Below are 9,649 nucleotides of genomic sequence, written 5' to 3'. Positions count from 1 at the left end.
AACGTAGAAACCTCAGAGAGAGCCACATGTGAGGGATCCCTCTCCCAGGACGGACAGAAGTGCAGTAGATGGCACGTGTAATGGAGAGCATCAGAAAGATAAGGTATATTTGCAGCATTGATTAGAATAAACCCTTAGTAGCATAATTGAAGGTCAATGAATTGATGGAATATTGTCAGTAATGGTTGTGAACATAATATATATGTTGTAATCCTAGTCTATGGTACGCAGCCACCGCGATCATGATCCACCACCAAGATCGGATGCCACCATAGTCCACAGTCATTGTCCACTGCCGCCATTAGGATCCACCATCAGCTGCCACCTCAATCGTGGTCCACCCCCACTATCAGATGCCAACACAATACAGGATACACCTTATTATCACGATCAGCCAGCACGATACAGGATCCACCATTACAATCTTGATCTCTGATTCACGATCCACCATTATAATCCACGATGTGGCCGCAGCCGAGGCCCTGGATCCGCAGACGATAAGGCAAAGGGACTCCGGGGAAGAAGTCAAGTCAGTAACATGTATTGATGAGATATTCATTTCTTGATGTGATAAGGAGGGAGAAGAGGAAGGAGAAGCTGGGAAGAGAAGCTCTGTGTCTCATTTGTCCCCTGACGTTCTAGACCTATAGCAACATAACTAAGAGCAGGTGTAGGACAAGCCTGGACCGGCTCTCACTATAAGCTTTATCGTAAAGGAAGCTTTTAAGCTACTCTTAAACGTACTGATGTTGTCTGCCTCCCAAACGGAAAGTGGGAGATGATTCTGTCAGACCTGGACTAAAATGAGGACTCAAATGCAGAGAATTACACATACCAGCACACTTTATTGAGTTCAGATCCTCTATGATGAGTGACAAATGATTGGGCTATGAAACACTTACTTAATACTTCTAGGACCTGGCAAGAATAACTCGGGGAAAACTCCCTAAAAGATTCAAAATACACACTAGGAAAAGAAAGAGGTTTATAAACATAAATCGCTCCCGAAGGATGATAAACAAAAGGCTAGAGTAAGCAAACAAAAGCGCTCCCGAAGGATGATAAACAAAAGGCTAGAGTAAGCAAACAAAAGCGCTCCCGAAGGATGATAAACAAAAGGCTAGAGTAAGCAAACAAAAGCGCTCCCGAAGGATGATAAACAAAAGGCTAGAGTAAGAAAACAAAAGCGCTCCCGAAGGAGGAAAACCAAACTACTATGAAAAAGGGACAAAAGAAAAAGGCTCACCTAAAACAAGAGGCACCTCAAACTAACCAGAACTCTCTAAACATAAATCGCTCCAAAAGGGAGGAAGAAGAACAGATTACAAAAGAACACAAAACAAAGCTAAATTAGAAAACTTTAACAAACGAAAAATCACTCTCAAGGAGGATAAAGAAAACAACTTACGTTGCGTAGCAAATCTCAAGTCAAAACACGACAATGACTGTTGACAAGGGCTTAGGTGCACGGACAAGGACAAAACACTTTGGCACAAGACAAAGGGGAGACGCAGACTTTTAAGCACATGAGGGTGAAGGGAACAGGTGGAAACAATCCGGAATCAGTGACACATGAGGAAGGACAAGTGACATGAAACGAGAGTAGAGTTAAGATTTCAAAATAAAACAGGAAGTTACGAGAAAGAAACCCCAAGACAAGACAAACCTCACCGCGGTGTGACAGATTCCACAGGAGAGGAGCTTGATAGCTGAAAGCTCTGGCGTCTACTCTACTTTTAGGGACTTTAGGGATGACAAGCAACGCCGGGTTCACACCGGAGACACGGTGAAGCGACTCTGAAGCGCCGGGCAGCGCTAATAATATCACCCGTTGATCCAGTAGTATAAAAGCATATACTTGTTGCTCCAACATTAAGCAACAGCGTCCCAACATTTGTCTTTTTTGGTGTTGTCTTTATACAACATGTTCCGAGGATCATACAACTCACTGTACTTCTCCACTTCAATTATTAATTTAATGTCATCCATGTTGAAGAACTTCTCCGCTGTTTGCTCCGTTAAATGTCGGGTGTCGAGGGAGAATAACGTATTCTCCACTCAAGTCTATGTGGAGAATACGTAGCCCCTGGCTCTGAACCCAGACTGAAAGTCTTCATATATATTACTTTCCTGGAGAAACTCACACAGCTGATTGGCTACAATCCTTTTCCAGGATTTTAGACAGGAAGGGGAGGTTGGATATCGGTCTGTTATTGGCCAGGGTGGATTTTTTGAGAAGGGGTTTGATAACAGCTATTTTAAAGGACTGTGGTACATATCCTGATGATACTATCAATTAGGGGCTGGATTTCTTTAAGTAATTTAGTAGGAATGGGATCTAAGATACAAGTTGTTGGTTAAGAACATGAGATTAGATTGGTCAGCTGATCAAGGGTGATCAGAGAGAAGCTGTCTAAATAATTGTTACGATTTTCTGCCGTTTCTGACATTTCTATTCTTGATAGGGTATTAGTGCTGACTGAGGGCAGTTGATTTTATTTCTTATAGTTAGGATTTGATCATTAAAGAAGTGTTGCGGGTGGAAAATCAAAGGAGAGGAGTCGTCATTCTCAAGTTGAAATTAAGCAAGTTTATTCAGAGGTCACAGGTCAGGAAAACGCGGTGTCCAGCAATTGAACATGCATGGGTCTCTAGTTCTACGCAGGAGCCTGCACAGGAAAAGAGACGCTTAAACAGAGTGCGCACATAGGTTATATATCGATATATTGGGCGTGACTGGGGTTCTTCTTGGATTGGTCAAAACTAGATGGAGGCCGCTGCATCTAGACGGGGCAGTGCCTCATCCTCTTGGAATGTCGCGTGATGAAGATATCGTACGTGCACTCCGTTGTCGTGGTTACCAGAGGTCATAATGTTTCTGTCTCAAAGCAGCTGCCTTAGTGTGTTGTGGGGGAGAGATTTTAGCCAAGGTCTGCTCCTTATCTGCTGTTGGTGTTCTACTTTGTGTGTGTGTGAATTAAAACAGGGAGCTGGGATGTGTGGTACAAAGTGTTGACTGTCCTGCCAAGTGTAATAATAAGGTATAAGGACATGGTATGTGTATCTGACCACACGCTAAAGTGTGTGTATTTGCCTTCCCTGTGTTGTCCACACCTGATAGGTGTGGACAACACAGGGAAGGCAAAGGGCAGAAAAGGGCAAGGCAGATAAACAAACCCAACTACAGCCATGATCAAAAAACACAACACCACAAATAAAATCAAAAAGAAACCTATACTATAAAACGTCAAAACATAGCTGTGATCAGAAGAATCACAGACATCAAAACTTGTGTCGAGAAGAAGCTCCCTTTCATCTTAAGTCCACAGTATCACTTGTAAGGGAAAATTCAACTGACGAGGGGCTGTATACACTAAAGAGGGGCCAATTTGGGTCAAAACCGTGTCCAGAATAGATCCATACATCACCATTTGGGGCTATGTGACTAATCAGGGGTCAGAGCGACTGAGGGGACAGTCTGTAACGCAAGAGCAAAGGCATGGTCAATATCTGGTCAATTGTCATAATATGAGCAAAAATCATAAGAAACGCAGTCTGTCATATCCCTTGTCTCCTCAGAGTGAGCTAGCAGAGATGTCATTATTTTGTATCGCAGAGTCTATGACACGGATGCACAGGACTCGAATGCATGAAATACAACAACATCCGCAGATGGCGAACAGGGCTATGACCATTGCGACAGATAGTATGAAGGCCGCAACCAGTTTAGACCATTTGCCAAAGAATTTTGTCATAATATCATCCCATGGTTTCACGCCAGAGTGTTCCTTCATTTCCACAGAGAGTGAGTGCAGTCTATGGAGTGCTTGAGATAATGTATCGTCTGGGGCTGTGTTGTTGGGGATGAACGTACAACATTGTGCACCTATCATAGCGCAAACACCTCCTTTCTTTTCGAACCATAGTAGAAGAAATGCAATCAGTAAAGCGATAAAGGTGAAAAACAGTACTGTCCCCCTAAACCCACATAACCCAGGGTGTCTGAAAGGATGCCAAGGTGTTTGCCTTGGTTCCATTTTTTTTCTTATTATTTAATTAAAAACACATGCATGATACTGTGGATTTAGAGAGAAAATGTAACACAAGAAACAAAATCAAACTCTAACACTGTGGACTCTGTTAAATGCTTAAAATGAATAGAAAAATTGAAAACATAAGGAAAAAATAAAACTCCGGCGTCGGTTCACAGGTCCCGCCGAGAGGATCTTTATCAGTGTGTGAGAGGGGGTGTGGTGTAGCTCTGAGAGGTTGCTAGCACTTCAGGCTGTATCAGTTATAGTGTGTCCCAAGTTCGGTGCGCTCGCTTGGGGAACTGGAGCGCTTTATGTCAAAACATAGCTGTGATTAAATCAATCACAGCCAGCAAAACAAAAATGTAAAATCAAACAATTCAATTAATATAAAAGCGTCAAAACATAGCTGTGATTAAAAGAATCACAGCCAGCAGAACAAAATTAATAAAAGTCAATAAAACAGCATTTCAAGAACCAAAGAGAAGAGCTAGATTTCCCTTCTCATCAAACCTGAGCATTGCAGAACAGATCAGCTGTTATTTAACTTTCACTGGGCTCATTGCATCGGAGCAGCAACTTCTCCAGACTAAAAACAAAAAACATTGTTATCTCATTCTCACAAGGCCACAGTTGCAGAAGAAACTTTTGTATGGGTGTAAGTGGCTTAAATATAATACAAACAGAGAAAGGAAAGAAAAAACATTGCACTTTAACTGTACTTAGAGATGGGCTTTAAAATGACACCTTAATGTGATGTAGTGAATCACTCATCCTTGAATTTATATTACGAATCCAATTAGTAACTTGTGGAGTATTAAAATGGTCTTTACTATTAGCCCTGCTGTGTCAGGTAAAAATAAAATAAGATTTTAAATGATTCTTCTTTTTGTAGAACTTTTGAGGCCAAAACCTTTCTCCTTTCCTCTAATAGATTAGATGTATTGGAAATATCTGAAACAACAAATTTGTGCCAAAAAGTGTAATTTTAACAATTCAGTTTGGAATTCTTTACTTCTGAATGAAGCCATATTAAAACAAACAAACAAACAAACAAACTACATAGAAACAAACAACTACGCCTCTTTGTGATCTTAACGCCAGTTGTAAGCTGTAAGGCTTCTGGCCCTCCCCCTTTTCACCCTCTGCTGTGCACGTCTTAATCTTGGGAGTAATTTTACGACCAGAAGAAGCACAGGACTCCATGGCAGTCCAGGAGTAACATAGGTCCAACTTATACCCTCTCCATTTTTTCAAATTAGTTCTTATTTCAGCCAATGGGCGGTAAGGTGAAGGTGCTGGGGTACAATGTGTCAGGTGGTGCCAAGGTGCGCCTGATTTACCTTTGACCTGGGCCGAGTGTGAAGTAACCTCCTTCACTTCGTACGGTCCAGTCCACCTGGGTTCTGGCCACTTTCTCTTGTGAACCTTAACTCTTACCCAGTCACCAACTTTTACCTTCGGTCCTGCAGCTTCCTCCAGATCAGTTGCCAGGGCCCTGGAGACCTGATTGGAGAGAGCTACAGTAAGAGCAGGTAAAGCCGTCATATAACTTGACATCTCAATTTCAAAGACATCCAGGGGTGGCACGTGACCTCCATCCCTGGGTGGACCAGGCATTATTCTGCCTGTCAGACACTCATGTGGCGACAGGTGTGTCTTACCGCCTGGGGATGACCTCATTGCCATCAACAGCAATGGCAGGGCGTCAACCCATGTCATTTTAGTGTCTGCACAAACCTTCGCAATTTTGGCTTTAAGCGTTTGATTGGCTCTTTCTACAAGGCCTTGTGACTGTGGATGATACACTGAGCCAAACTTGTGGTGAATGCCCAAGGCAGCCTCTACCTCTCTTAGGTGTGTGTTGTTGAAGTGTGTGCCATTGTCTGAGCGAATGAACCGTGGAACCCCGTAACGGGGGATCAAGTCCTTTTGCAGCCACTTGATCACTGACTTTGCATCCTCCCGTCTGGTGGGGATGGCTTCAATCCTCCATTTTTTACCTCCCCTGTTCAGTCAGTCCACGAAATTGTGTGTGTGCTTCTCTGTCAGTGGGAGGGAATGTGTGTGCGCTGTACTATCAGTGTGTGCGTGGGTGGTGTTTCTCCTACTTAAATGGATCGTTTAGGCGTAAGTGCAAATATTAGACGAGAATGGGTCTTAATGTCCTTTGTTGCCTCTTTTAATGTGTATGGATCAATTTCCTTGTTTGTAGGAATACTAACACATGGGCAGAGACCGCAAAAAGGGCCGCTCCTCAGCAGTCTCCCCACAGTCACTTCTAATTTTTTATCTTATTTTATCTTATTATAATTTTCGTGGTAATCGAATTGTTAGGCCTTTCCATTCCCTTTTTTATAGAGATTTGGAGGGCCTGGGTGAGTTAAATCCGTGGCGACAGCCCACACACAAACCTGTTAAGGCTTTTTGTTTGACAGTGTGTCGTCACGCCAAACCGCACGTTCACCACCGTCGTGGAACTAGTTTACAACGCGTGTCTGGATGAATTTTAACTCCTTTTTTTTTTATAGATTCATGTGAATGGGTGAGTTAAATCCCTAGCAACATGCCCACACACCAACCTGTATCCAGGGTTTTTTCCAGTGTGTGTCGTCACGCCAACCCCACACGTTAACCACCGTCGTGGAAGTTTTACAACGTGCGCCTGGCTGATTTTAACTCTTGAGCTACTCTTACACCAACTCATTTAGACCTGTTTTACAGTGTAAGCTGCCCTTTTTTCCTTTGGCTACTCTTACACCAACTCGTGTAGACCTGTTTCACAGTGTAAGCTGCCGGTAACCTTTCCTTCAGCTACTCTTACACCAACTCATTTAGTCATGTTTTACAGTATAAGCTGCTGGTACTCTTTTAATAAAATAAAGAAAGACAACTTGCATATTACACAGCATTTTCAGACCTTTTAATTACTACAAATTTAGCATAAGCAACTTGTACTAACCCTCAGTACTACTGATCAAAAATTTAGTTTTTTTCCTATCATGACAATATGCAGATTTCAATTAAATAGGCTCTGCTTACCTTTTAATAGTACAGCGCTGTTTTGATCAGGTTCCCGAGGAGAGACAAGCCACGCAGGGCGGTTCTTTCCCGTCCGAGAGACGACCTCCTCCCCGACTGGTTGATTTCCACTCCGCTCTTTTCAATCGTCTAAAACCATCCTCTGCTACCAATTTGTTGCGGGTGGAAAATCAAAGGAGAGGAGTCATCGTTCTCAAGTTGAAATTAAGCAAGTTTATCCAGAGGTCACAGGTCAGGAAAACGCGGTGTCCAGCAATTGAACATGCATGGGTCTCTAGTTCTACGCAGGAGCCTGCATAGGAAAAGAGACGCTTAAACAGAGTGCGCACATATTATATCGGTTATATATCGATATATTGGGCGTGACTGGGGTTCTTCTTGGATTGGTCAAAACTAGATGGAGGCCGCTGCATCTAGACGGGGCAGTGCCTCATCCTCTTGGAATGTCGCGTGATGAAGATATCGTACGTACACTCCGTTGTCGTGGTTACCAGAGGTCATAATGTTTCTGTCTCAAAGCAGCTGCCTTAGTGTATTGTGGGGGAGAGATTTTAGCCAAGGTCTGCTCCTTATCTGCTGTTGGTGTTCTACTTTGTGTGTGTGTGAATTAAAACAGGGAGCTGGGATGTGTGGTACAAAGTGTTGACTGTTCTGCAGAGTGTAATAATAAGGTATAAGGACATGGTATGTGTATCTGACCACACGCTAAAGTGTGTGTATTTCAATAGAAGTTCATAAAGAAATTGCTATTCACGGACCGAGGAATACTGGGTTGGGTGGAGGTGTGACTCTCTGTCAGCCTGGCTACAGTGCTGAAGAGAAACCTGGGTTTTTTATCTTCTTCTATTAATTTGGAGTAGTAGGCAGCTCTTGCTTTTTGGAGGGCCTTCTTATTTGCTTTTACACTATTTTTCCTGGCTATGAGATTTTCAACACGATTGTTGGAGCGTCACTTCCTTTCTAGTTTTCTTGAAGCTTGTTTTAATTCTTGTGTGTTGGAATTATACTACGGAGCTAATTTACTATGTCTTACACATTCACACATTCATACAGGGCATCGATGAGCAGCACTTTGTTGTTCTATGAGGGGCAATTCGGGGAACGTGTGAATTTACATGACTTGGGGGAGTAGATTCATTTAGGCTGACATATTCATCGGGATGCAGCCAGGTCTCAGTGAGGGACAATAAATCTATGTTGCGATCTGAGACTAGTTCATTAACTAAAATAGCCTTCGATGACAGTGATCTTATGTCTAAAAGTCTTTGATGTTGTGCAAAATTCTCCCTCTGTTATTGTTTGATTTACGTAATTTAATGGGACGGTGGTCAGACATAATCCTTATGGGTTTGTGGTTGTGTGACTGATCCAGAGGGAGCGCAGAGAAGTGTGTAGCACTGCAGCTCTGCTTCCTGGTCCCAACTCTGACTTGCTGATATGATTACGTGTTCCCTTTATTTTCTTTAGCAGCGTACTTGTCTTATGTGGTGGTTGTCATTCGGACAGCAAGGGTGTAATTTACCATCATTCATTATAGGATCCTTAACATCTTAGATATTACTGTAACCAGTGGAGTCATCAACACACTACATGCAGTGTCTGTCATATTTATTAACTAAAGTGGTTCAAAAAGGATGGAATTAAAAGAATAATGTGCCAATATCCAAACTTTTTACCTGTGTCTCCTATTAGCTTTAATCGTCTAGAATTAAAAATGTGTTGACCAAATGCTACATATAAAGGACGCCAATACCTGATCTTACCTTTTCAGCTAAATGGGGCCTAATTTTAAATACAAACTCAAGTCAATATGTTATACTGCCAGAGTTAATGAATGGACTGTGCAGCTCTTGAGGTTAACACATTTTTGCAGATTCTTATGAAGCACCCCCTTACTACAACAACATGAAACATAGGGTGTGGAGTGCAGTGTGAGATATATGGCATTATCATGAGAAAGTTCAATACAAACAACAGAACACATTGGATAAAAACAGATGGTTATGCAAGAATGTGGTGACCTCAAACCATTTGATTCACTTGTGTGATGACTCTCTCTGAGCAGGCACATACCTGTCGGCTAATAAACCAGACTGGTGAGAACTTAGGTTTTACTGGGATGGTTCAGTTCTGTCGGGTCTATCTGTGTAATTATGGACTGAATTCAGCACAAAGATCCAAGATCTAGAGAACTATATGAGGTGATTAGTCATCATCATAATACATTATAATTTCCTTTTTATTTCTTTGAATAATTTTAATTTTTTTAGATGAAACTCATGCCCTGCCTACTTTGCCCAGGCTTAAGTCAGGTTGTGACTCTGGGCTCTTACTCTATATCCAATGGGATAACATCCTAGTGTGACAATAAAAATGAAAATCACAGAAAAGGCAAATTATAGTTCACAGAAAAATGACAATTCACTCATTATCTACTCTCCACTTTGCTGATGGAGGGGTGGGTGAAGTGTTGGAGTCCTCAAAACACTTTAGGAGTCTCAGGGGTAAACAGTGTGGCAGCCAAAGTGTTCCCTTTTTCATACCTAATTAAACAGAAAAAAAAAATGCTTCCATGC

This window comes from Pleuronectes platessa, chromosome 6 (assembly GCF_947347685.1).
Source record: "Pleuronectes platessa chromosome 6, fPlePla1.1, whole genome shotgun sequence".
In the NCBI taxonomy this organism is placed as follows: Eukaryota; Metazoa; Chordata; class Actinopteri; order Pleuronectiformes; family Pleuronectidae; genus Pleuronectes; species Pleuronectes platessa.
Note: the sequence above shows the minus strand (reverse complement) of the source record.